The sequence below is a fragment of the Schistocerca serialis genome, chromosome 7, assembly GCF_023864345.2.
Source record: "Schistocerca serialis cubense isolate TAMUIC-IGC-003099 chromosome 7, iqSchSeri2.2, whole genome shotgun sequence".
NCBI lineage: Eukaryota > Metazoa > Arthropoda > Insecta > Orthoptera > Acrididae > Schistocerca > Schistocerca serialis.
Window position 1 is genome coordinate 366,279,219 of NC_064644.1, and position 22,514 is coordinate 366,301,732.

Here is a 22,514-nt window from a genome sequence, read left to right on the forward strand (position 1 = left end):
GATGATGCCATTCTAAACATAATGCACACATACTCACATAACTTTAAAAATTGACGTTATCATTGAAATTTTTCTCTTTTACAAGTACTCTAAGACTTCAGTCACGTAAAACACTAATTGAGATAATGAAAAACAGCTTACGCTAATACTCTGATGGGGTACTCTCAGACCTTTTTCTCTTTATCTCACAAAATATTACCGGAAACATCTCGACAAATGCGTCACTTCGCTAGGGACTACCAAGAACACAGGCGCCATCTGTTGTTCCTTTCACTCCAGGACCTCGCTACAGCAGTTCAGGGTTATTGGCATGCAGTTTTGACAAGGATGCCCAGTTATTATTTAGAGCAATAGTACAAGATTTACTAGTTACACATAGCTAAGAATGTACTGCAAGTCAGAACAACCGAGAGCAATTAACAGCAAGGAGCTACTTCACCCAAGCTTCTACTGTCCTGACAACTGACAGTTTTCTTAAACAGCGACACACTTATTCCCATTTATTCACTTACATAAATAGTCTTTTCTTTTGTACTCTTATTGAACTGTCTGTTTTCTGCTTTACCTTATGGTTGGATGGATAGATTTTGTTATAACCGTATGGAAAATAAAAATGTCAGATTATTTTATTTCTTATGCTTTACTACACATATGTATTTCTCCAGTAGAGTGATTATTTACATGGGTGTAGTGTTTTACGTCAGCTTCAAGTAGTGTAATAAAATTGATTCTGTGCGTTTCTTCAGTAATTATCCAGTGAAGTGCCTGCACCTTCAGCACTTACAGAGCGTATGGGCTGTTTTTCGATTTTAAGTTGAATTTTACTGTGGGAGAGTTTTGTTTTGTACACGCAGTCGACTGTCGAACAACACGAAACTCAAAGTGCATTGGAATTCAGTCCCTTGCTAATCACTTGTTAGATACAAATTGAAGGAACAGAATGATATATGTTTGCGTGGATTATTTTTCCTTATATTTACGTTGTGGAATTCTGATTATTTAATGTTTGGCACTTACTGTGGGCAAAGTCAAGGCTTCTCTGCTGAGTATACAGAAGCGTTTATTATAGCTTTTGGTAATAAAAAGTCAAAATTAGATGTGGCATTGATTTAATGATCCAAATGATGCAAAGTAATGAGTTGCATTTTATGGAAGCTATTACCAGGCATACATCGTATGTGGGACAGTAAATCAGTGAAAATTAAAGAAAATAAATAAGAATGAAGTTTGTCTCATTGTGGGGTTGTAAATTAGATGCACTCTAAACCCTCCACCCCACTTGCCCAAATAACTGTGCAGAAGGAACCTTTTGTAAGTATGATGTCAAAAAGCTGGAAGTTTTGTGTGGTTAGCTTTCGAAACACTGTAATATGCCCCAGCAGTTTATCTTATTGTGCTGGTCCGTATTGAATGGAATGAACAATATCATGATCATAGAATATGGACAGAATAGACCGAATAAAGGCGAAATTAATGCGGTTAGCGATAAACCATAACATCAAAACCGAGGATCATGAACTAGAAGTAGTGAAGAAGCTGAACAACTGTGGAAGCTAAATGATGGACAAAGAAAGGGGATGTTTAAGATACTTACCGGCACAGGTGAAAACGGCAATATTTATTACAAGTTACACGCAAAAGTCATTACTTGAGGTAGAAATTTCTGAGTACGACAGTGGAGTACGGAAGTTAATCATGGGAAGTGGGACAACTGGAAAAGATAAGAATCGAAGTACTTGATACAAAGAACGGAGTACTTGGAAATCAAAGAAAAGAACAAGAGACAAAGCCATATGACTTGGGTTAAGACACTATGGACCAATTTCCATGGTGTTACAGCAACCTTTGTAAGGAAAAAACCGTAGGAAAGACAGAGATTGGCATGTATCCAAAACATAGCTCTGGGCATTGGATACACGTGCTATTGTAAGATGACGTGGTTCTAAAGGGAGAGGAAGTCATGGTGAACCACTGCAAACCACCCAGAAGACTAATGAGCTCCCAAAAAACTCGTGTTTCATAGAGTTTGCGAGTTCCTTGTATATGGGGGTACGGTGACAGGAGAAGTGTAAGAGGTTATAGATGTTGTTCATAGTTTCTGCGTGTAACAAATTCCTATTTCCGTTACCACAACACTTCATCAAAATCGACTTGACTTGGTTTTTCCTTAAATCGTATCATGTACTAACTGTACTTACAACAGGTCTCTCTTACATACCACTAGAAGAGCTATAGTATTTAATATCTGTAAAAGTAATATTGCGAAAGTTATTTACGTCCCCGTCACGGCTTTTTTGATGAGTAATGGCTCTAAGTACTATGGGACTTAACATCTGAGGTCATCAGTCCCCTAGACTTAGAACTACTTAAAACCAACTAACCTAAGGACATCACACACATCCATGCCTGAGGCGGGATTCGAACCGGCGACCGTAGTAACAGCGCGGTTCCGGACTGAAGCGCCTAGAACCGCTTGGACAAGCATCCTTTTCAATACGTACCTTATTGCTTCATTTTATTGTCACTTGTGCACATTGCGGTAATGCGTCTGTCTATGTAATTTACCCCCTTCTTGTAAGGACTGAAGATCTGATTCCACTTTTTTTCTTTTCATGGACAAGCAGAAAGGAGGTAACCTGGTTTCTCGTTAATCTGCATTCCATTCAACATTACAATTTCATCAATTCATTTCTAGTACTTCTCCTTTTTCTGGAAATAAACTCATCTTCCATACACCTTTTCGTTTCAGTTATAATTTATATTACTGTACACAGTAATTTACAGGCGCCATTTCTCCATCTAATTGCCTGCTACTTCTCACCTATATCCCCATGTTGCTTCTTAGTAATATGAAGATTTTGGTAAGAAAATCTTTAATAGCCAAGATCGCACAAATTCTTTGTTTTCGACAACCGATTATGGCAGTGTTTGCTGCCATCATCAGATCTCCGAAAGTTTTTGTTACAAAACATGTCGCTTTGAAGTTACAACTTCATTCTATGTTGCCATATCAGTAGGTATAATGTAGTACATTATGTAAATGTTTGTCCGACATTAAACATTTACAATTAAATGTACACATAAGACATTTACAATTAATTGTACACATGTCCATGACCGTATGTGTAACGCTCGCAGACGATTTTCAAGTTTCCAAAATCACTATATACAGTAAAATGCACGTTTACACATCTGTTCAAGCTTGCTTAACTTGTTCCTTCCATTTGAAGATCCATCTTAGACCAGGTACATGGTACAATTCACGATATCAATTTACTCTCTTCTTTGGTATTAAGGCGTTTTGATTTTAACGTAAGATGTGGTAGGGATTATTGAAGTAAAGGTAAAGAATATTTAATACACTATTGGTGTGGTGTGTATTCTGCACACTCTTAAATGCGGCTTACATATACGCCGACGAGGATCAAGGTTGCTACGTAGATACAAATATTAGTAAAAATTGGTACTGTGTTGCTTTTACTGGTTTCATTACGTTATCTAAACTCGCAGATAGCTGAAGATTATCAGAAGTTGCATGAAACTATAAATGTTATTGCCCGTTAACTTAATTTTTGCGAAGGGTGAGGCGATATGACCACCTACGTAACGTATGGGTTTGACTCACAATCAGTAAAACAAAGTTGATAGCAAGCTGGCTTCAGTTTAGGTTAAGCATTTCCTTGACAGAAATAAATTTAATTGGAAACTCAAGGATATTGTGAAGCAAAGCTAAGCCTTGTGGCCTGCTGCAGTTAAGTCTACCCATGCAGTTCGGTAAAAATTCCGATAAAATAGGCTTTGCAAACATTAATGCTTGAATAGTGTTATCAAGATTCAAAGTACTTCTAATTCTAACTTGTTACATTGAATTAAATATAGCGTAATGGCCGCCTGTGCGGCATTACGATAAAAGAAAGCCATACCGGCAGTCTCTACACAACTCATTTCAAGTAATTACTTTTCCCTTAAATACTTCCACAGAGAGGGAGAGGTTTTGAATAAGAAGAGGAGAAATTCACTTTTTACCAAATATTACAGAAGATAATATGTACATCAAGTATTTAGTGTATCAGAGCTAAGCAACTTAATTCTTCAACACTAGAGACAAAAGTAGTCTACTGTATTCGAACCAGATCCTCTTTTAAACTTATAGAGATAAGATGTCCAATGATAAAAATTTTTTTGCATTTTATAGTAACCTTTTGATGCTAAAATACAATTTTATTAACATTTGTATCACGAAAAGTATATTGATGAGATGTAGGATTTATAGTTATGTATAGTGTTAACTAGGTTTCTTATCGACAGAAATAAACTCCATTTTGTGATTTCATTACGCTTCACACTTCTGGTATAGGTAATCATCTTGAGGTTGAAGCTCTTTTGTCCATGATTGCTTCAACAATACATATGTTTTTGGATTATCAAAGCACAATTTTCTTTCTTATCCCAAAATCTTTGACTTCAGTTGCAGCTACATCAGTGGGCTTTTATTTCATGGCTGTTAAACATAAATAATGTTCTTTACCGTTTTTATACATGTAAATATTAATTTTTAAATCCTAATTACAGATTTTTTAAGAATGCATGTATTCGTACCTTTTCACCGCATAATGTGGATTTCCTGCTGTATTATGTTTTTACAGTGTCTGTTTTCTTTTACAGTTTGTCATCTGCAACCATATACAACGTAATGTAGTCAAATTATTTAAGCAAAATTTATGAATTAGAATCTTTTATGGCTATGACTGAAACTAATTAATTTTATGTGGAAGGTTTTGTGTGTGTGTGTGTGTGTGTGTGTGTGTGTGTGTGTGTGTGTGTGTGTGTGTAAAAGACAGAGAGAGAGAAAGAAAGAGTAGGTTTGAAGATCTTTTATTATTATTACTATTACTATTATTATTTCTGTTTTTGGCTCTTCTGTGTTCTGTGTATCTGGTGTTAAGGTTTCTGCTTGTCTGTTGTATGTAAAGCGATTTGCTGTCCAGACATGTTAGTTTGTGAATATCAGACGTGTTGTATTTGTCTGTGCTTGCGTCGGTGTTGAGTTGTTTTCTCTGTGTTGAGTTGTCTGTCCTGTATATTTTTAGCCCTTGTTTTTGAGTATATTACCTGTTCTGTGGGTTGCTTTGTTATTGAAGGTGAGAGTGAACCACTTCTTTATTGTTGTGGGTATTTGGTGTTCATGTGTGCTAATATGTGAGTTCTCTGTGTTTGTAAGTTGATGAGACAGCTTTTGTCTTTGTGTGCTTGTGTCCTTTTTAATTTAGTGGTTCATTTTATCGATACTGTTCGTATCATAGCCATTCTCTACAGCTATTTGTCTGATTGTCTGTACTTTGTTGTTATGGTTATTTTCAGTGAGTGGAGTATTGTTCACTCTGTGAAGCAATATTGGAAACCGGCTATTTTGTGTGCAGTCGGATGATTAGAATGTTTGTAAATGGCTGTGCAGGTGGTGATAGCTTTCCAGAATATGGAGAACAGGTGATGGTTGTTGTGTCTTTATATTGTCAGGTCAAGGAAATTTAACATATTGTCATTTTCAGTTTTTATGGTGAAATATATTTTTGGGTGGACTTTGTTTATATTACTGTGGAGTTGTTGGATGCAGCTACGTGATTCATCTAGAAAGCATATGATATCTTCTGCATTACGATACAAATATATTATTCGGTATTGTTTGGGTCTTACTATTGTTTCAAATATTTAATTTTCAAGGTGATTGAGAAAAATGTTGACTAGAACTCCACTGACTGGTGACCCAACTGGAGGCCTGTCTTCCTGTGAGTAGAACTGATTGTCAAATGAGAAATGGTTTTACTGTGTGATTAGTTTTAGAAGAACGCTGGCTATTTCTTTTATGTGGGGTTAGGAATTTCTGCGTGTATTTCTAACTGTTGTTTGCAGATGTTCATGTTTTCTGTAATGGGGATGTTGGTGTACATGGATTTGATGTCAAATGATGTGAGTGTTGCTGCTGTGGGTATTTTGATGTCTTTTGATTCTTTTTGCATCAGCTCTTTGGTGTTGTTTATGCTTGTGTTATTTGTAGATATGTAATGTTTCTGTAATTATGTGTGTATTTCTCTGGCTAAGTAATATGTGGGAGTACTTCTGAAATTGACAAGAGGGTGTCTCGTAATTGTGGAGCTTTAGTAGGCTGATCAGTGAGGGCGCTAGAGATAAATTTTTTTCAGCCACTTTTATTTTCTGTTTTGTGAATACCAGTGAGGTATTTTTTAGAAGTGTTTGTGTGTTTCTCTGGTATCTTCGTGTTGGCTTGCTCTTCAGCTGTGTTATGATGTCGTCTTCCAGAAATTTTTATGTTTTATCCTTATATTCATCGTGTTTCATTATTACCATGGTGCTGCCCTTGTCTGATCTCGTAATGAGTGCCTCATTGTTTTTAAGTTTGTTATTTGCTTTTCTGGAGGCGTTTTTCTTCTTCAGTTTCTGTTCTTGTCAATATGTTGTCATTGTTTTCCTTTATTATGCTTCTTATTTCTTCTGCAACTAATTGTCTTGTCAGATCTGCATTGAAATTTTGGTTACTGTATCTTTCCTGTTGCTTTATGATGTATTCAGTTTCTGTGATACAATTCTCCACTGTCTTGTGTGTAATGTGTATGTTTATGTTGTATTTTGAGCATTTTCTAGAAAATTTATTTCTTGGTTAGTTAGTTGTAAGTCATCAAGGTTGACCACACGTAATCAACACAAAAGCGCCAACTGCCATCCTTCTTCCTGAAGAGGACCACTGGTGACGACCATGGGTTCTGCAAAGGTTGGATGATGACATTCTTCATCATTTTCTTTACCTCATCGCGAATTATTTGACGTTCCATTGCTGACGCTTTCTATTTTTATCTATAATGATTTGATTTTGTTTTGAAAGAGTGTTTGGTTTTTGCTGTTGTTTATTCCATTTTGTTTTTATTGGTGTTTCTGTGTTTTGATTGACTGTATTCATGACATTATTAAATGTTTAAGAGATTTTTAGTTCCAGGTGAATTTAGTTCCTGCCCTTATGTACGTATGTATCTAATTTCTTGCTTCAGCCACTCAATTTTGGCTTTCTGTTTGGCGAGTCAGACTCTTTAAGAGAACAGCTTCTCGGTGTTACGTCTTCCCAGTCCGGGAACGAGGTCCTGCAAACACCGACTCCTGATGACTGATTCTCGTCCTGGCGGTGATCTTCTAAGAACTTCTTTTGCGCTATGCTCTTCGTCACCTTTCCCCTTGTTTCCTGTCGCTGGAGCTTCGAATTTACCCTGGGCTGCAGGGTCCTTACAGGGCTTCATTCTGAGGACGTGGACCGTATCACTTATCTTTTGTCGTCTTGTGTCGGGGGCGATATCTTTAACTTAATAAGTAACATCAGACAACTGTCTTACAACCTTGTAAGGTCCAAAGTAGCGCCTGAGGAGCTTCTCAGAGAGACCAACATTCCGAACAGGAGTGAAGATGCAGACAAGGTCACCAGGCTGGTAGACAACAGGGCGGTGGCTCTCGTCATACCTTCGGCTTTCGTTTTCTTATGCCTGCAGCGAGCGGAGTCAAGCTAACTGCAGAGCTTCCTTAGCTCTTCTTAACACCTGGCCGATAGTCGTCGTCCACGCCATCAGGATGTAACGGAAACACGGAAACACAGTGTCCATCGTCCTAGTCGCCTCACGCCCATGCCCAACGAAAAATGGGGTAAATCCTATGGTGTCTTGATTGGCGGTGTTGCAGGCAAACGTCACAAAAGGTAGAACTTCATCCCAGTTGCTCTGCTCAACATTGACGAACATGCATAGCATGTCGGCCAAGGATTTATTAAGGCGTTCAGTAAGCCCATTAGTTTGCGGATGGTAGGCAGTCATCATGTGTTGAGTAATGCTGCACCGACGGTTTATCTCTGTCACAAGATTAGATTGAAAAACTTTCCATCGATCCGTAACTAACGACCGTGGGGCATCGTGTTTTTAGTACAATGTCTTCCACGATGAATTTGGCTACCTCGGATGATTCGGCTGTTTTCACGGCTTTTGTAATGGCAGTGTCAGATAATCGGTGGAAACAATAATCCAACTAGTGCCACGTTGGTAATCGTCCGAGGAGGTCAATCCCAACACAATGGAAAGGTGTTTAGGTTGGTGGGCTTGGCATGAGTCGGCCAGGTGGTTTCTGAGGAGCTGCCTTTCTGCTCTGGCACTCTCGACAGTGCGACTCATAGTGACGGACACAGCTAAATAAATCTGGTCAGAAAAATCTCTAGCGCATCCTGTAGTATGTCTTCATAAATCCTAGATGTTGGGCCTCAGGTGTGTCATGGAATTTCTGTAGAACATCTAAGCCCATGATTTTATGAATCACTGGTAGCCACCTCTTCCAAACGGCTCAAAGTTTTTCTGGCAAAGTAATCCATTAATGCCTTATATTGTACTTTCAAATCCTCAGACCGATTTAAGGCAAGCATAATTTGAGATGTCTTGGTGTTCTTCTTCTGCTCAGCAGAGAGATCCTTTAGTGCAGCGAGACAGTCACTGTCAAAGTGTTGATGGTCTTGCACAGGGTTTCTGGAGAGACAGTCGGCCTCTTGGCGTTTTCTTCCACATTTGTACACTATTGTAATGTCACTCTTTTGAAGATGTAGTGCCCACCTCGCGACTCACCCTGTTGAATCCTTAAGACCTGTCAACCAACAAAGTGAATGATTGTCTGTAACAACTGTGAATGGTCTTCCATAAAGATACTGTCGAAATTTGTACATGGGCCCAATCACAGCAAAACATTCTCTGTCTGTAGTTGAATAGTTTTTTTCTTCTTTATAAGTGTCCTAGAAGCATAGGCTATAACCTTCTCTTTTCCATCCGAAATTTGCTCTTTAACAGCACGGATCCCATACCTGCTAGCATCTGTGTGTAGTTCTTTAGGTGCTCTCTCATCATACAGACCAAGTACAGGGTCAGTCATCAGAGCTTCTCGCAGAACATCGAAAGAATCTTGTTGAGCACTACTCCAGAATATTTTAGTATCAGCTTTCAACAACTCATGGAGTGGCCTGGCTTTGATACAAAAGTCCTTCATATAACGAACGTAATAAGAACATAATCCAAGGAAGCTTGTCACGTCTCTAATACTTTTAGGAATAGGAAATTCCGTTATAGATCTCACCTGTACTGGGTCTGGCCGCATACCTTCGTTTGACACAAGGTGTTCAAATATTTTGATTTCTTTTGCTCCAAAGAGACACTTTCTTGCATTACGTGTCAGTCCACCTTGTTGGAGACACTTACGAACAGCCCTCAGACTTTTCATATGTTCATCAAATGTCTCTGAGAATATAATGTCATTTAAATAACAAAGACAGATCGTCCACTTCAGATGCCTTAGAAGATTATCCAGCATCCGTTCAAACGTTGCTGGTGCATTACACAAACGAAACGGCATTACCTTAAACTCATACAGACCCTCAGAGGTGATGAACGCAGTTTTCCCACTATTAGCCGCATCTACTTTGATTTGCCAGTATCCCGAGTACATGTCCATGGTTGAGAAAAACTTAGCCGCCTTCAGACAATCTAGTGTATCGTCAATTCGTGGGAGAGGGTAAACGTCCTTTTTAGCTATCTTATTAAGCTTCCTGTAATCAAGACAAAAGCGCCAACTGCCATCCCTCTTCCTGAAGAGGACCACTGGTGACGACCATGGGTTCTGCAAAGGTTGGATGATGACATTCTTCATCATTTTCTTTACCTCATCGCGAATTATTTGACGTTCCAATGCTGACGCACGATATGCTCTCTGACATATTGGTTGATGGTCTCCAGCGCTAATCCAGTTCTTCACTGCCGATTTAGCCGGCTGGAGTGGCCGTGCGGTTCTAGGCACTACAGTCTGGAACCGAGCGGCCGCTACGGTTGCAGGTTCGAATCCTGCCTCGGGCATGGATGTGTGTGATGTCCTTAGGTTAGTTAGGTTTAATTAGTTCTAAGTTATAGGCAACTGATGAACTCAGAAGTTAAGTCGCATAATGCTCAGAGCCATTTGAACCACTGCTGATTTGTCCAATATGCTCTTCACCTGTGGTTCAAATGGTTCAAATGGCTCTGAGCACTATGGGACTTAACAGCTGTTCTTCACCTGTGGACTGAAGCATTCTGAGTAATCTTGAAGAATGGCAAGTAACTTCTTCTGTTGTTCCTTAGTGAGATCTGGTGATAGTTAAACTAGAAGATCTAGTCTCGTAGCCGGCCGCGGTGGTCTCGCGGTTAAGGCGCTCAGTCCGGAACCGCGCGACTGCTACGGTCGCAGATTCGAATCCTGCCTCGGGCATGGATGTGTGTGATGTCCTTAGGTTAGTTAGGTTTAAGTAGTTCTAGGTTCTAGGGGACTGATGACCACAGAAGTTAAGTCCCATAGTGCTCAGAGCCATTTAAAATCTTGTCTCGTTGTGGTAGCGCTAATTTCGCCGACAGACTCGGCTTGGGAGGTTTCAATGACGCTCAGCTATTCTTCAACTAAAGGCTCAGCGTTTGCTACGCACATGCGTCTTGGCAGGACTGCGGTTCTCAGCAACAGTTAACTATCCACCATTCACCGAATCCGTTCTTAAACGAGACGACAGATAACCAAGTTATTCTTCAGTGGTGTGCTTCTCTTACATTCCACTACAAGACCCATGGGTTGATGCATGGCATGACACATGCAGAGTTACCTTTCTAGTGCAAACTTCAGGAATGATCACTTCATCCAACACAAAAAAATGGCTCTGAGCACTATGGGACTCAACATCTCTGGTCATCAGTCCCCTAGAGCTTAGAGCTACTTAAACCTAACTAACCTAAGGACATCACACACATCCATGCCCGAGGCAGGATTCTAACCTGCGACCGTAGCAGTCGCGCGGTTCCGGACTGAGCGCCTAGAACCGCGAGACCACCGCGGCCGGCTCATCCATCACACATAGTCTCCACACACCCTGATGAGCATCTTCCTGCCCACAGTATCTCATCTCGTCTAACATAATCTTCGAGTGACCACAATCTGTAATTGCCTGAGAAGCTTTCTAAATGTCCCATCTGAGAATGACGACATAACCACACTCTTGTAAGACGATGAATTCTAAGAGTTGTGTGTGGCCACTTATACACAAACTAATGGTACATATTTCTGTAGGTTTTACATATTTACCATAAGCCACCTTCAGCAGAAATGTTCTGCTGTCGACGAATACGGTTTACTTCAACTGGCGTCGGTAATTCTCAGAAATGACTGAATATGACTCTCCAGAGTCCACAAGAGCTTGCTCTAGTAGGCCATCCTTGAGCATATCGACGTAGTTTCATATCATTTTTTAGTGATCGACGGCGGAGGATTTTTCTCTTCGGCGGCCTCACCTCGAACGAAGGTGGCACCCTTCAGTTTCCCAAGTTGCGGCGGCTAGGTTATTGGTTGGAGCTTCTACACGGAGATGGAGACACTGATCGGCGTGTTGGGGAGCGTTCTCCCCAGCGGCTAGTTTGCGGCGATCGTGACCTACGTCGTCCTGCACCCACATCTTCTTATTAATCTTCGTCGTCCCGGAGTTGGCGTCGGCTAACATCGTTCTGCTGTCTTATGGCGCGGGCGTCATCAAATATCTGCCACCTTTCTCGACAATAGTGCACCACATGTCCCGGTCGTCCACAATGGAAACATAATGGTTTGTTATCCTGGGTCCTCCAGACGTAGCCGGCCGGAGTGGCCGAGCGGTTCAAGGCGCTACAGTCTCGAACCGTGCGACCGCTACGGTCGTAGGTTCGAATCCGGCCTCGGGCATGGATGTGTGTGATGTCCTTAGGTTAGTTAGGTTTAAGTAGTTCTAAGTTCTAGGGGACTGATGACAACAGCAGTTAAGTCCCATAATGCTCAGAGCCATTTGAACCATTTTGAACCTCCAGACGTCAGTCTGCCTTGGTGCCCAAACAGATTCCTCATGCGGCCTTGTAGAAACGTAATTCCATCTGGGTCTCGTCTTTTTCACCGTTTTAAAGGGAAATGAAGGACGAGAGATTTGGTTCAACGTTTGTTCCACTTCCTCCCTACTGAAGCGTCTCAGTGTTTTGCTCGCCGAGCAATCCAAGTGCCTTCTGAATTTCCTCTATCACTATCTGACGAAGAACACTTGTGAAATTAGTTGCTTCCTCCATCCCACACATCGATACGACGTTTGGAATCCGTTCAAACTTCTTGTGTATAGTTCTTTTTTGATGCATTGTCTCGATGTAATGGCACCATTTTATGAAGTCGTCTGCTGTCGAAACCTCCTTCAGGAGTAGGGCTACACGTCCTCAGCAACACCCTTCATGAGATGTGAAACATTATCTTCGTCCTTCATTCTAGGATTCACTATTTTACACAGCTCCAAGACGTCTTCAGTGTAGAATGCTGTCGTTTCTCCTATATGCTGTGCCCTGCAGTTTCATTTATCTTCGGCTTTGCACTTCTATCGTTGTGTGTTGCCGAAATACTTGCGCAGTTCCGCCTTGAATACTTCGCAGTTTGTGAACTTCTCCTCGTTGTTCTCATACCACTGCTTGGCAGTACCCTCCAAACAGAAAAATACGTTAGCTAAACACACGTTGTCATCCCGTTTGTTAAATTTTGATACACGCTCATATACCTACAGCCACTTGTTTGGATCTTGGCCATCGTCACCAGCGAACCCGGAAGAACCCGGAAGTATGTCTCATGTGGTGGCGCACAATTGCTGTCATCGTAACGTCCTCTTCTTCTGTCTCCGATAGATTGCGATCTGTAGAATATTACCCGAACTCGGGTTTCTCGCCACGTAATCGCGGCTCTGTAGTGGCCTGATGGGAGCCACTGTGTCGTCGATAATGTGCCCTTTCACAAGTTCCAATACATGGCTCCTCCACCAGAATAATGTCACATAGAAAAAGGTGTAATTAAATGAATGACGTACACTAACTGCAGTTAACGAAGGTCTACTCAGCACTTGCATATACAAGAGCGCGGAGCGAACTACCTCAGTCCAGAACACATAAAATGTGTATACGTTACAGAGCATTCCAGTAAAATGATTCTTGACATTTGTGGATAATTCTAGAATGTTCTTGAAACCGAATATACAAATTTAAATTGCACAGTCCAGATAAGTTTCGAACTCACGACATTCCATGCAACAGTTTATTATCATAATCACCACACCATAAAGCAACTTTGCTTCTTCTGAGACAATATTGTGGAAGGTGACAATGGCATGACTACAGTATGCAGGTTAAAACTGACGTAAGTGGAAATTCTTTGTCTCAAGGAACCCACAGTCCAACGCAGTGCCTTCGGTAGTGATTAACCAGTGTTTCGAAGTTGTGGTAGCGACTACTGGGGAGATAAGGCAATACTGAGCTATGTACATCGAGTGCAGATTGTTTGTTTGTCTGCCATTTTTCGGTATGTGTATATGTGTCGTTTCTGTCTGTTGTGTTTGGCATGTCCAACAAACCAGGCATCATTCGGGATGACGCGCCTCGTTTATTCATTTGTATGAAACAGAGAATGGGGTAGAAAGGCAAGAGATGGGTGTGGTGTGACTTCAGCCGCACACGTCATTGTGGTAAAGCAACGGCGAAAGTTGAAAAATTTGGCTAGACTGGGAATTGAACCCGAATTTACCGTTACTTATGATGGGTTGCCTTACCCACATCGGCCATTCGGACACGATTTCAGACCGACCCAAATTTCCAACTGATGGCATGCATTAATCTCTACTCTCAAATTATTGATGCGCGTACGAGTTCGGACGAAATTAATGCATCTGCACTTACGGAACGGGACGTATAACGATACCACACTCTACCTCCCATCCCACAACCTGCGTGGGTGGCGGGGAAAAATTTGGAATTCTCATTGGGAACCCCCGTTTTGTATTGCAGATTACGATTCTATATGTTTTATCTGAAGCAATATTTCATTTCGGACGGAAGGCGCTGTAATCAGAGGAATAGCAATGGGTACACTATGGTTATTTACAACATCCTACTAAGTAGCCGTTGAATATCCAATGGCACGTGGAGCCCAGCACCATGGTTCAAATGGCTCTGAGCACTGTGAGACTTAACTTCTGAGATCATCAGTCCCCTAGTACCTAGAATTACTTAAACCTAACTAACCTAAGGACATCAAACACATCCATGCCCGAGGGAGGATTCGAACCTGCGACCGTAGTGCTGCCGCGGTTCCAGACTGTAGCGCCTACAACCGCTCGGCCAGCTTGGCCGGCCCAAGCTCCATGCTGCCATCGTAAGACAGACTAGTGTTTCGTAACTTCTTATGGGAAACCTCATTCGCAACGTTGTACAGCATCAAGAAAGGCCACACATTTAACTTTGAGAACACCAAGGTGCCCTGCCGAACGGTCGGCTATTGGGACAGCGTCCCGTTACCCTCACCCTTCCCGCCCCACCACGACTGATACCCCCATCCCTGCCACCGGCCTCTGTACTCAGCCTACCGGATCCAGGTGCTTGGGTACACACCGCATGTTTAAGTAGAACGTCATTCACAAAATCTTAATTCTTTGCCAGAAGATGAAAAATACGAATATGTCACTCGCCGAAAAGTTGCGGTTTTATAAACTCCGAGCCGGCTGAATTACCGAGAGCTGTTTATTAATCCTGACTGAATCTTACGCTGTGTAAAAAATACTGATTTATTAGTGAGTTTTTTCCCCTAGAGAGTTACATATGTGCTGCAATGTGGATAAATTATCGATTATGAGAATATTGTTTTCCTCAGATATGCCACAGCAAACACATACTGTGTTTCTGTGTGGTTCATAAATGATAAAGTGTAGTAGTGAAAGTTCAAAAAGTAGAAAAAGAGAGTGTTAGAGGGAAGTGATAGATGTGTGTGTGTATGATAAACCTCTTCAATAAAAACCATTTCTGTCCTTCATACCTGCTGTGTTACCACAGATGACGTATTACTGATCTAAGATTGCAGGACACGCCAGGTACCGAACAAACCATCTGTCATCGTTACCTCACACCACACTGCGTCATCTTGCCACTGCTGTCTTCTCAAATGCTCTAAAAAGAGCTGCTAGTAGCCGAATGTGATGGCTGTAATGCCAGAAATATTAGATTCTCCTTACACTACGTTTACACTTCCCTGTTAAGAATTTCATTTTAAAGAATTTACTGAACACTTGTTCTAATATTTTCGATTTTAATATTGATTACCAGCGCTCAGACTATAACATTTCATGTACCATCGTGCTTTGATGACCTATGTATGTGTAGGTTTATCAGCTGTTTTATAAAATGTGCATGAGATATTACAGCTATGCATTTTGATATCATTCATAAACCGGAAAATAATAAATGTACTTCGTAATCTAACTGTTTAGACCAGCCAGTATGAATTTGCTCTAGTAGTGATGCGTTATTTCCAGATTTCGTTTCTATTAATAAACAATTAAATTAAATTTGTCCAGTAAAATTACTAGCACTTTCAACTAGCCCACTTTTTGCTTCCTACAACTTAAACGATTTGGAAGAGCATATTTCATTATCATCTGCACCAGGAGACGTTAAACCGTCTGTAACGGAGAATATACGTTGATTTCGAGGCTGTTATGCAAACACCCATTTATTCAACTAAAATGAAAAGGGTAAAACGCTAACTGTACTCTGCAACACAACAAAATGCCACAGCAAAACATGTACTCAGTAACATTGGGATTTAAAATGTAGAGGCTCTTTGTGTAAACGCAGAGACCTAAGACGAGTAGTAACGTTTGTCCAGCAGTTACCAGAGAAACAATACAGAAAGAAAGCGATACGCTTTGTGCGTAATTTAATGGAGCACCGCCCGCTAGGTAGGGTCAATGCCACAACAAGTTGAAATGGCCTAAGTGACGTCGTGGCTGCCTGCTAATTACGCGCACCTGGCTTGTCTGCTATTACGGGCACACGTGCCACGGTCCACCCGCAGCACTGCACAGAAGCCACATTTGCTGCACTGGTGAGCAGATGCTTCGCGTGTTGCTGGTTGCCGGCTGTCAGGGGTTCGCTGTGCCGCTAGCAGGCAGTACAGGCCGGCGCAACAGCGCATTCGTAGGACGCTGTGTGTAACGAGGTCTGTCCGGACGTGTTGTCCGTGTCAAACACGCACGCGCGCGTACACACACACACACACACACACACACACACACACACACACATACACACACACATGGGCGCTCGCGCAGTGCGTAGCAGGTACATGCAGAACGTGAGAGAAAGAAAGGCAAAGAGTGAAGCAGATGCAAATGAAAGGCCATAGAACACCCTAAAAGTCACGCACAGATGATGCAGATTATTAAGTGGGGCATAGTGGGGAGATCGAAACATCGATGTAAACATTTACCTAGGACGGATGGAAGATTCTGAAACTGTACTGTTTCTAATCAAGTCGTTCTCTAATTTTTGAAGCCAAGTGTTGAAGGCAAGTCATGCCCACAGAAATAATTTTTGCCGGAGAATGACAATTTTTATTGTTTTTAAAAAAAGTGATAGTCGTGCGTTTAATATTATTCTGTAGGCAGATTACTTTGATACCTGTCATGTGTTCGTAAAGTTAATGTTACATTTTTAGTACACTATTCGACATTTCATTCTTACATCACTAAACGCAAAGCATTCTATGAGTTAAAAGATAAAGGTAGCTAAGTATATATTTTATACAAGGTGGTCAGAAACTGTCTGAAGAGCATGTAAGGGTGTTTGCAGGGTGGGCTGCGCTGAAAAATAGTTGTTAAGAAAAATTCAATACGTTGTACTGTTTGCAAGTTAATAGTATTGAAGTTAGCTAATTAGACCATTCCACGCACACATTCAAGCGGCTTAATTAATGTCAGTTGTTGTCATGGTTCAGATGATAGCATAATTGCCTGCTACCCTTTGGCTCAGGATCGATCCTTACTATGGTCCCATGTTCAATTTTTGCATCGCCCAGTTGTTGGTGTTTAGAAAACCAAAAGAAGAATACGTTTGCCGACGCCATATCCGCAGCGGGCCGCTTCAATTTGCGCTTAAGGACCGGACTGGCTAACTGCAATTCTAATTAATTCGAAAAGGCGCAATTTATACATCTCTTTCTTAACATTTATTTCTCTGCCCAATCTTCTGTGTAACATCCTTACAAGCTTTCCAGGCTGTATCTGACCACCCTGTATATGTTCGAATAATTTGGAGTGATAGTTAATATTACTAATTTTAGGCAGACATAAATGAGTGACTGGGAAAATCCAATTGGATAGCCAAAAAAATTTTCACATTTCGTTAGTAAATGTATAACGTAAATTAACTGTAAGTAAACTTTAGAAAAACAACTTGAAGTCACACACGACACTTCCTCTGTTTAGAAAGTTTCACATTTGACGATGGCAATCGAACTGTTGGAGTACAGTCATGCCATTGGTTTTTTAGCGTCTACTGTTGGAATTTCGTTGACTAATAATGTCTGTATCTGTAAAACTAATCACGGGTCCAGCACCAGACAAGACCAATGCAGCTCTTAACAACACTTTTTTCCTTGAGTCATCAGCTTTCTGACTAGTTTCATGCTGCCCACCACGAATTCCCCTCCTGCGATATCTGCTTTATCTCAGACTAGCCTTGCACCCAATGTCATCAATTATTTGATGGATGCATTTCAATCTCGGTCCTTCTCTACACATTGTACCCTTTACATCTTCCCCTAGTACATAGAAGTTATTTTGTGACGTCTTAACACACGTCCTATCATTATGCCAGAGTTTTTCATATAGACCTATCTTCGCCCATTCTGCAGGGAACCTCCTCGTTCCTGATCAGTCCTCTTAGTTCTCAACATTCTTTAATAGCACCACTCCTAAATTGCAGCAACGCTCATCTGTTTTGGTTTTGCCAATGTCCCTCACTCAGTACCATAATCCCAGAGTATCTTCCTCAAATGAAATCCTATGAGTGACACCAGTAAACCTCGCTTGACCAGGAATGCTATATATTCCGTGGTATTTTGATTTTTATGTCCTCCTTGCTCCGTCCGTCATGGGTTATTTTGTTCCCAAGGTAGCGGAACACCATAACGTAGTGTAATTCGTAATCTGTACTGAAGTAAGGCTTTTCACTGTTTTCATTTCTCCTACCTCACTTTCCTACCTCACTTTCCTCGAGTCGAATGAGTCTGCTGCTAGCTCGAAACAGGATGTACTTCCTGCCCCCCACCAGGCGCACCCATTCACAAGCGCGCCTTATCAGTTCCTGTTGCGCACCCGCAAACTTGATTATAGAGCGCCGCGGCCCTAGTAATACTAGGGGCCGCGACACCTCTCTCTCACACACTCCACAGCGCTCTCTCTCCCACACTCAAGGTCATGCGCCACTTGGTCACGTGACTTACACAGCAGCATAAGGCTAAGTCACACAGCCATGAAATAAATACACTGGAAGTCTGCATCCTGTTTCATGGCTGTGCGACTTAGCCTTATGCTGCTGTGTAAGTCACGTGACCAAGTGGCGCATGACCTTGAGTGTGCGAGAGAGAGCGCTGTGGAGTGTGTGAGAGAGAGGTGTCGCGGCTCCTAGTATTACTAGGGCCGCGGCGTTCTATAATCAAGTTTGTGGTTGCGCAACAGGAACTGATAAGGCGCGCTTGTGAATGGGTGCGCCTGGTGGGGGGCAGGAAGTACATCCTGTTTCGAGGCAGCAGCAGAATCATTCAACTCGAGGCAGCTGCACGAAGCACACAGCCATGCCGTACAGGAGAAGAATGTATAGAAGAAGGAGCAGACTTCCAGTGTATAAAACAGTGGACACTTTTAGTTTTGTTCCCAGCAATGTTTCTCAAGAAGAGCTACTGACTGGACCCATCACATTTGTTGGATGCAAAATTAACTTTTCATGTACTACTACAGAAGTTGTTCCTGGTAATGCATGGTTAACACTTGCCATAGTACGAGGTAGTGATAAAGCATTACAAGGATTGGAATCTTCTGTGGGTTGCAGGGGTTACGACCCCTGGGGAGGTGGGTGGGTTTTATTTCATGGCTGTGTGACTTAGCCTTATGCTGCTGTGTAAATGCTAATGAAAGAGTTAATGTTTGGGCCAAGATTGATGGTGTGTTATCAGGTTATATTAAAGTACAAGGTGACATTACTGTATATTACCATTCCTAATAAAGATCCTTATCTCCCAAAACTATGGCAAGTGTTAACCATGCATTACCAGGAACAACTTCTGTAGTAGTACATGAAAAGTTAATTTTGCATCCAACAAATGTGATGGGTCCAGTCAGTAGCTCTTCTTGAGAAACATTGCTGGGAACAAAACTAAAAGTGTCCACTGTTTTATACACTGGAAGTCTGCTCCTTCTTCTATACATTCTTCTCCTGTACGGCATGGCTGTGTGCTTCGTGCGGCTGCCTCGAGTCGAATGAGTCTGCTGCTGCCTCGAAACAGGATGTACTTCCTGCCCCCACCAGGCGCACCCATTCACAAGCGCGCCTTATCAGTTCCTGTTGCGCAACCGCAAACTTGATTATAGAGCGCCGCGGCCCTAGTAATACTAGGGGCCGCGACACCTCTCTCTCACACACTCCACAGCGCTCTCTCTCGCACACTCAAGGTCATGCGCCACTTGGTCACGTGACTTACACAGCAGCATAAGGCTAAGTCGCACAGCCACGAAATACTGACAGAGACATTATTTCCTATCGTACATTTTCTATTGGTGTACAAGGTGATAGGGATTATGGTACAGCCGTAGTACATACTGATAAACCATTTTCATTATATACAAGAAATAGAAGACGTGTAAATGATAATGAAAGGGTTAATGTTTGGGCCAAGATTGATGGTGTGTTATCAGGTAAAACCATTTTCATTATATACAAGAAATAGAAGACGTGTAAATGCTAATGAAAGAGTTAATGTTTGGGCCAAGATTGATGGTGTGTTATCAGGTTATCCAATCAGTAGCTCTTCTTGAGAAACATTGCTGGGAACAAAACTAAAAGTGTCCACTGTTTTATACACTGGAAGTCTGCTCCTTCTTCTATACATTCTTCTCCTGTACGGCGTGGCTGTGTGCTTCGTGCGGCTGCCTCGAGTCGAATAAGTCTGCTGCTGCCTCGAAACAGGATGTACTTCCTGCCCCCCACCAGGCGCACCCATTCACAAGCGCGCCTTATCAGTTCCTGTTGCGCAACCGCAAACTTGATTATAGAGCGCCGCGGCCCTAGTAATACTAGGGGCCGCGACACCTCTCTCTCACACACTCCACAGCGCTCTCTCTCGCACACTCAAGGTCATGCGCCACTTGGTCACGTGACTTACACAGCAGCATAAGGCTAAGTCACACACCCATGAAACAGGTTGCAGACTTCCAGTGTATTTATTTCATGGCTGTGTGACTTAGCCTTATGCTGCTGTGTAAGTCCCGTGACCAAGTGGCGCATGACCTTGAGTGTGCGAGAGAGAGCGCTGTGGAGTGTGTGAGAGAGAGGTGTCGCGGCCCCTAGTATTACTAGGGCCGCGGCGCTCTATAATCAAGTTTGCGGTTGCGCAACTGGAACTGATAAGGCGCGCTTGTGAATGGGTGCGCCTGGTGGGGGGCAGGAAGTACATCCTGTTTCGAGGCAGCGGCAGAATCATTCGACTCGAGGCAGCCGCACGAAGCACACAGCCATGCCGTACAGGAGAAGAATGTCTAGAAGAAGGAGCAGACTTCCAGTGTATAAAACAGTGGACACTTTTAGTTTTGTTCCCAGCAATGTTTCTCAAGAAGAGCTACTGACTGGACCCATCACATTTGTTGGATGCAAAATTAACTTTTCATGTACTACTACAGAAGTTGTTCCTGGTAATGCATGGTTAACACTTGCCATAGTACGAGGTAGTGATAAAGCATTACAAGGATTGGAATCGTACTATGAAGGAGACATTATTTCCTATCGTACATTTTCTATTGTTGTACAAGGTGATAGGGATTATGGTACAGCCGTAGTACATACTGATACACCATTTTCTTTATATACAAGAAATAGAAGACGTGTAAATGCTAATGAAAGAGTTAATGTTTGGGCCAAGATTGATGGTGTGTTATCAGGTTATATTAAAGTACAAGGTGACATTACTGTATATTACCATTCCTAATAAAGATCCTTATCTCCCAAAAAAATCTTACACAGCGTATTAACTTATTTCTCGAGACTTGCGGAGATTGTAATCGGTTGAAAAGATATTTTGTATGCTGCTTATTCCATGGATGATTAATCTAATTACCTCAAGATTCCATCAATGAAACTCAGCATGGCAATTGATTCTTCTACACGTTGTATTATGTAACCGTTATATATTAGCGTATTATATGCTTATTACTGATTGTTTTACCATACTAAAATAACGTGAGCAAACATCAATTGCGTTCTTCGCCTCTATACGGACAACACTTTACGTTTATTTGCAACTATTTCCTACATCAATCTCCGATTCTATGCAGTTTTTATTTGTGCATTTCGCTACATCCTACCGGAATATCAATCCTGATATAGCATAATCAACAACTACATTAAAACACCTACTGTTAAACTCATTTGCAAAAATAATGTTCAAATGTGTGTGAAATCTTATGGGAATAAACTGCTAAGGTCATCAGTCCCTAAGCTTACTCACTACTTAACCTAAATTATCCTAAGGACAAACACATACACCAATGCCCGAGGGAGAATTCTAACCTCCTCCGGGACCAGCCGCACAGTCCATAACTGCAGCGCCTGAGACCGCTCGGCTAATCCCGCGCTGCAACTCATTTGCATTGCATGACGCATGATACACTATAACAGTAGTATTCCATTTCATTTCTGTTCCACTATCGCACACTGCTGGAGGAAAGATATTAGAGTCTATATGCATTAATCCCTCTTTTGATCGCTATCATGGATACACAGTGATGGTGACATAGTCAAACATCAGTCTTCACTGAATGTATTTCCTCTGGATATTGTTTTTGGTGAAATACGTCCTCTTATTTCATAGCTTCTTCTGTTACATTCTCGTGCAGTAAAGTGACATTTATGTTACATTTTCACAATAAAATGTGATACTTACAGTAAAGCCCCATGTACTCTGATGAGCCAAAACATCATGATTGCCTCCAACCCCGAGGTTGTACGCTGCCTGACGGTGCTGAGGGCACGTGACGTGGTAAGTAGTATATGAGGTGAGCAGAGACGAGTGGTGAATCATTATAGCGACGGTGAAGTGCGCAAACGCGGAAATCCACCGCCATAAGAGACTTTGACAGAAGCCAGATTGCTGGGAGCGAGCATCTCGGGAACGGCGAAGCTGGTCGGCATTTCGTTTGCAAATGTCTGAACATCTGTGGAAAGTTGTTTAAGTATGCTGAAACCACGAGTAGATGACAAAAGTAGGACGTCGATACCCCATCAGACGACACATGGATGGGAGGCTTGTCCACTATCTAAAGCAGGATAGAC